Raw genomic sequence first — 7,901 nt, 5'->3', positions numbered from 1 at the left:
ACCTATGTCCGAAAAGTCTTTGTGTGAAATTTTCAAAACTTTGACATTTCAGTCATGGCCATTTGCTTTTAATTTTTAAGTATTAAAAGCAATACCTTTAAGTCTTGGATTAAATTAACGCGCTTTGAAAAAATAATATTATACAATTATAGCCTTTTGATGAGGTCAATCCCTCGATATATAGACCTTAGAGAAAGCATATCGACCTCGCACTTCGTGCTCGGTCGATATGCTTTCTCTAAGGTCTATATATCGAGGGATTGTACCGAATCAAAAGGCTACAATTGTTTTATTATTTTTTATTAGTTAATAATTTAAGAAATGTCTTAAAATCCTTCTTTATAATACTCAGTTCCTTCTCATAAAAGACATTGTTATGTCATTACATTATGACGTCACAGTAATGAAAACCAGCTGCAGTATCTGTTTTTAGAAACATCCAGTCTATTAAGACTATTGTGACGTCAGCACTATTGTTGCTTCACAGAAGAACGTTTCCAATTTTAGCAACAGCAGGTTTATAAATTCTTAAAATAGAAACATCCAGTTTTTAACACTTTTTATACTTGATCATGTGATCCAGTTTGAGCCAATCAGATAGTTGGAACAATAAAGAAAAATAATAATTGATTTTAAAGTGCATAAATATTCACGCATTTTGGAAAAAAGGCACATCTTTGTCAATATTCCTTCAAATTTTAAATCATTATCTGAACCTCTTTGGAGGTTTTTTGGTGATGACGTGACCTTTGGATCAAGGAAGTAGACAATTTGAATATAACCCTATAGGTCAAGATCAGTAAATATAATTAGAATAATTTTAAGTGCTGGATCCATCGTGATGTCATTATCACTCTCAACTTTATTTCTCCTGTACTTTACGGATTTAATAGAGTTATAAGAAAAATAAATTAAATTTTATGTCTTATAAAATGTTTTATATACAATCTTTTTTAACATTGTTTTTGACAAATTTAGATTAAAATTGCAGTTGTTATTGATTTTAATGTATAAAGAATGGGGTCGACTAAGTCGGGATCGAACTCATGTTTGGATCAGGTTCGGCTTGATCGGGATTGAGTGCTCAATTAATTTAATTTTGCGGAAACATGAGGTTGGAATCAATTTACCGCCACCTCCCAACCTCCCCCCATTTAATACCAATATTTGAAATGGAAATCTCTATTGTTGAATTTTTGTTGTTGAGATTTTTTCCTCATTGTATAACATCAAGCATTTAGCATGCTGTGTGGCCTCTGTTACACAAACTTGGTAATCATTATACACCAATAGCTGGGATAAGCACTAAGTCGCAATATATCATTCCTAAATTGAAACTATTCAATATTTAGCCTTATCCCAGCTATAATTTACGTGGTTGTATGTAATATTGTATATTTATATTTTTTTGTTCACTTTCGTCATTTATCTGGTCAATAAATGACATTATCACTTTGAAATCACACGAAAAGTAATCCTGATACCTTAAAGTATATTTAATTTGAGAAATGTTTTAAGGAAGGGGCCACAAACATACAAATTACTGTTTTCTGAAAGACTGTAGGCAATCTGCATACATGTTTCTTTTCTTCAATTTTCATGAATGACTTTTTAAAATTTTTTTCATTGGAAATGACAATTTAAAATGTGATTTTTCTTGTTTATCTACAAATTATGCCCCTGAACACCTTATATGAGACAGCTAAGGTGATAATTGAATACAATGTTTCCACATAAAGTGATTTTTTTAATATATTTTTTTCAAGGTTATCGAGAATTAAATAAAAAAAAAATGCATCAATCTATATAATCGGTATGATAAATAACAGATTCTGGTTGGATAACTTTTTTATGATAAAGTCACTTCAAAACCTGATATATTGAGGTTTTAAATATTTGAGGTTTTGATAAAATAAAAGGGAAAGGGTCTTGAAAAAAAGAGTGATGATTGTTTAAGATCATTAATTCGTTTTTTTTTAATTCTAGTCTTTGATAAGTAGATGTAAAGGGGGCACTAACAGTGGACAGCTTTAAGCAACTTAGCATTTATCATTATAAAAAGGGGGCAATTTGATTGTTCAAAACTATGAAAATTCTTTCTCTTTCATACGTTTTACTGTACTTAAAAATGTGTTGTTTTCATCTGTTTTAATTAACTCATTTAATATTGAAGTTTCCAACGTCAACATTAGGTAAAAACATAATTATATAAATGTTTTAAGTATAGCATAGACATTGAGACCGGACGAAGGGCCAGGGGAGGGGGAGGGGTAAGCCCCCCCACTTATTTTGGAAAGATATATGGATCGTATAAGCATTGAAAATGCAGCTTACCCTTTTTGGGTTTATTGCTCCCCTCCCCCGTTTGTTATCGATACCTATGTATTGGAAAGATAAAGGTTTGGACTTAGTGATCTGGGGGTCGTAACATAAAGGCTACTTAAGTCTAAGACCGTGCTTAAGTAGGACTTAAGTACAGTCTAAAACTTAAGACCGTAACTAGAAGCGTACTAAGATTAGGTAATCTTAGCAAAACTTAGGCGGCCGGTGGAGGTGACTTAAGTATATCTTAACTTTTTTGTACATATATTAAGACTAATTTAATGTTGACTTTCGATGTTAAAACTTTCCTCTTTTCATATTATGTAATAAAGAAAATATTTGACGCTGATTTAAGAATTTTATTTTTTTGTTTGGGGGGGGGGGGGGGATCACTGATTCCAATATCACTTCCAACACAGCATACATGTAAATACAAAATTTAATTTTAGAGATTCGTCTGAAATAAGTGGGACCTCGGTTATAGGAATAAGTTAAACACGGTAATAAACCATGGTTCGGTATGTTCACTGTGAAAATATGAGTTGAAATAATTTGTTAAAAACAGAAAAGAAAGAGGATGATGACTAAAGCAGTAATAAAAAAAAAGTATCTGTAAAGTACGTAGAATAAATGTAGAATGCAACAAAGGCGGATTTAGACAGGGTTCACTATCTTTTCTGGTCTCCGATAATAACAGGGTAAGTGAACATTTGTCAAAACAAAGGAGTTACAAGAGGTAAACTGAAAACATCTCAAGTGATTAAACAATTGTCGTGAACATTTACAATGAACCACAAATCGCCACTTTCTGACCGTGCGGTATTTGTTTTCAAACATTCCGAATAATTTATAATATTATAATTATAACTTTAATAAGAAATCTGATCAAACATAACTTAAAGCGATAGGTAAGGACGTCAACTTTAATGTGTATTTAATTAAAACTCTAATTAGAATCACTTTTAGCAATATATCTATATAAAATCAAAAACCATAGGTTGACTCGTATGAAATATTTTTAACATAAGTTTGACTTAGCTATGACCTAGCTTAGTTCTCTTTATGTTACAGTTTAAGACATACTTAAGTAGTACTTAGATAGGTCCTAAGATTATGCCTAAACCGTACTTACGACCCTACTTAAGTCAAAAACTTAGCAAGCTTTATGTTACGAGCCCCTGGGGCTCGTAACATAAAGCTTGCTAAGTTTTTGACTTAAGTAGGGTCATAAGTACGTTTTAGGCACAATCGTAGGACCTGTCTAAGTACTACTTAAGTATGTCTTAAACCGTAACATAAAGCGAACTAAGCTAGGTCTTAGCTAAGTCAAACTTATGTATAAATATTTCATATGAGTCAACCTATAGGTTTTTGATTTTATATAGATATATTGCTAAAAATGATTCAGTTAGGGTTTTAATTAATTACATATTAAAGTTAACGTCCTTGGTTATCGGTTTAAGTTATGTTAGATTAGATTTCGTATTAAAATTATAATTATGCTATAAATTATTCGGAATGTTCAGAAACAAATAACGCACGGTCAGAAAGTGGCGATTTAAGGTTCATTGAAAATGTACGACAATTGTTTTATCACCTGAGGTGTTTTAAGTTTACCTTTTGTAACTCTTGTTTTGACAAATGTTCACTTACCTTGTTATTATCGCAGACAATAAAAGATAATCGACCGTCTATCTACATCAAATTGAAACTCTAAAAAGTTCAATACATGTTGAATTCCCGCTACCAGTCTTCTCTTTTCGACGGGAGTTAATCAATTCATAAGTTTTTTGAAAGATAAATAACAAATAAAATCTCTCCTTTAGTAAAATATAATTTAGTTTTTTTTTCAAAGTGTTTCTATGGTAAAATTTATTGATGTAGACTCTTAACGCACTTTGAAAAAAATTTTCAAAGTGCGTAGTTTTTTCAAAGTGCGTTGCCTCGGTTATTCCTTTGCTCTGGTGGAATTTATAGGTTACATGTACCTCAGTACTGTAAGTTGTAGGTAGATATGCTCAAATCACGTGACAGTCGCATCACGAGACAAGACTTAACATAAAATCTCAATATGTAGTTTTCAATCATAATTACAGTTCTCCGACATAAATATTTAATTTACATCCTTAAATTAATTTATGTAAAACATCTGACACGGCAGACTCATGCTATCAATTTAGTTTCTTAATCCCAAAATTTCTTATCCGTGAGATTAAAGCAATTCTCGAAGATTTTTCTGTAAATTGATATGATTTATAGGCTCGGCCGTCGGATGCTAAGATATGCGCGCGGGTTCTCACGCCTTTCACCATTCCCTCACAGAGCCTTGTCAGTGAACGCGCAAACAAAAATTCTGCTGTAATTTTAATTGTTGATCTCTTCATATCTATTCAATTGGGATAGAAAGGTATGGATTTTAATTTTTGATGTTTATTTTCCTCGGCATGTCGGATCCCTATGTTCTTGAATTTTTTATTGTGGAACAGAACTAGCTTTTTGGTGAAAGCATATAATTCAAAACAATGGTGTCTATTCTAATTGCGGGATCTTCTCACGTAAATAGATTACAATCGTATATCAGAGAACATTGTGAATATGCTAACTTCAATTTATCCGCAACGGCGATTAATTATTTTGGAATAAGTGGTGGGAAATTATCATGTTCGGCTCATATAAATATGTTAGAAAGGAAAATCGCTGATCTACGTCCAGGTGTACTCATTTTACATATAGGAGGTAATGATGTTGACAATGTAACAGCAGATGAATCGTTTGTGAGGGAATTAAGCCTGCGCCTTTTATGCATCGCAGAAACTTTCGCATCACGCTACAATATTGCACATGTGAAAATTTGTCAGCTAATGCCTCGTTTTAGGACTCGACTTTTAGACACAACATCGTATAATGAACTTGTGATCAAATTCAACAGAGAATTGAAATGTCTGCTGGTACAGAAAACGAGTGTGCAATATTGGAAACTTAAAAATATTAAACACTCTAAATATCCGATATTTTGTGATGGCGTTCACTTTAACAAAGAACATGGGATGATGATATACTATAGGAATCTATGTGGGGCAATATTGCACTCCTTGAAGGCTATCCAAAAGTGATGGCATGTTTACCTTCACCATATTCATGTTATGAGATAAGTTTTATTTTATTTTTAATTTTTGTAGTAATTATGCATTCAAGATACATGTACTTGAATTTTGAATATCGATGTACTACCAACAAATATTATGGTGTATAGAGTGTAGAACATTTTACGATAGCTGCTAGTCATTTGATGCACATGGCATCGTTTTAGTGATCTGTCACTATATATGCACTGTGATATGTCACAGTAGAAATGGCTTCTGTTCATTTTGATGCACATGGCATCTTGATGTTTGCGATATGTCGCTATGAGCTGTAATATGTACAGCTGAGCAGTTGCTTTTATGTTATGGCTAGCAGCTTATAAGTGTGAAGTGTCGCTACACGCTGATGTATGTTACACCTGAGAATTATGCTCAAGTGTAAATGATATGCCGCTTTGGCAATTTCTTGATTATTTCCCTTGTGATCTGTCAAAATAGCCTATGTTTGGCCTCTGTGAATTGACTGCTTTTGAAACTTTTGCACACTTAAGTATTTGGGTGTCCTTGGTTGTCTATGGCACCATAAGGCTTGGAAAAATTATTTCCATTAGAAGCTTAATTTGGCGACCAAGGGCATTTTTATACTTAAAATTTTTTCATGTTAATATGCAAAGTCAATTCAACATGTATGTAGGCAGATAAGGTTTTGAACTATGAGTGTCTTCATTCTTAAGACAGGTGTCTCGTTTTGTAGGCCAAAATATGCCACCCAAAAAGAAAAGACCAAAGAGCACTACAAACGGGAACACGCCATCCTCTGAGACTTCAAGCCCGGCAAAACGTCGAAAGCAGACAACATCAGCCTCTGTTGACATTGCCGAGCAGGTGAACAACGCTATACAATTAGCCCTGCCAAAAATCACTGAAGCAGTCCTTTCGGCAATGAATAATAAGAGCGAGGAGCATACAGATAAAGCCCCAGAGGTGTCTCAGGAATTACCAAGCACGTCCACGGAGCCGCTTTCCCAGGCTAGCGATGGTAACAGTTTTTCGCTAATACATACATCAGACAGTATTTCTAAACCCTTATCACTCGGGATTGACGCAAAAACAAAAGCAAAAATTTGGGCAAATGAATTTGTAGAGTTCGGGTCATTACTCAAGCCAACTAAAAAAAACGTAAAATTCTCTGTAGAAGAAAAAGATGAAGGTTTGACTTTTGTTAAGGAAAACAATCCATGCAAAATTGAATCCGTCCAACAGTGGTGGGCAGCCTTTCATATTTTCGTCAGCATTTTTTTGTGAAAAACACGTAAACGAGGTATCAAAATTAGTGAAATATGCCAATATTGTCCAAAAGCTGGCTGATCAGTCAACTGCTTCGGCAGCAATCAATTACGATAAAACTTTTAGACAATGGAGAGAAATTTCTCCTGGGGTGCTTCAGTGGGATCGCGTTAACATTGAGTTGTATCAGGAGGCCTTAGCTGCCGGTTTGCAAGCAAAGTATAAATCAACATATCAGAAAACTACTTTTCGTCCCTTCACAAATATCAAAGGGAAAGGGGGTTACACGAAGTCATTCTGTTTCAACTTTAACAACTCCGAGCAGGGAATGTGCAACAGAAAGGAGTGTAAATTTTCCCATTCTTGTCAGCTCTGCGAGGGAGAGCACAGTAGAAAGGTCTGTCCCACTTCCCTCAAATCAACCGCAAATGCTAAAGGAAGACAAAGAGTTAGCAGTAATCATGGTCCGACAGAATTTACAAAGTCCACATCCAAATCAACAAAATAAAAATTTTGAAATTGTTACCCCAGTTAACCCTGATAGGTTACATGTATGGCTATTAAATTACGATATACCTGATAGGGAGTTCCTGGTCTTAGGTTAGTTTCTTCATATCAAACAGAGTTAAACTATTGTCAGTGGGTTTACATAAATAATATTTCCATTGCGCACCTTAAATTTACTGCATTGTCCGTCTAAAGAAAGCGGTAGATTTGTACTATGAATACAATTCACCAATAAATGTTGTCAGGATATAAAGAAGGATACTTTCATTGTCAGACGGGGCTACAGTAAATTATGACTGAAATACACGCAGTCTTAATGAGCTCGAATGACAAAACAAAAAGAAAAAAATTATCTACAATACTATAACTAACCGGTCATACATCCACGGGTATTCCAACTCACTCAGGTAAATGTAGAATAACGTGTTTGAAAAGGAATCGTACACTTCTAATTTTAGATTTATATCAATCTCGTATAAATATATTTATGCCATCCATTTATCTTATGCGAGACAAATGCCTGTATTGTAAAGAATGCGTGAAAACCAGTTCCCATTTGGTCCTGCAGCTTTGTTAATTTTTACTTCCTTAAAACACTACAAGACATTGTTTGATGAATATTGTCATTTATTAATGACGAAAATAACAAATAATTAAGGAATGAAGCTAATTTCAACTTATGTTATCCGATATAACATAACT

This window comes from Saccostrea cucullata, unplaced genomic scaffold (genome assembly GCF_032062105.1).
Source record: "Saccostrea cucullata isolate Sc308-1 unplaced genomic scaffold, CSIRO_AGI_Scuc_v1 ctg5045, whole genome shotgun sequence".
NCBI lineage: Eukaryota > Metazoa > Mollusca > Bivalvia > Ostreida > Ostreidae > Saccostrea > Saccostrea cuccullata.
Note: the sequence above shows the minus strand (reverse complement) of the source record.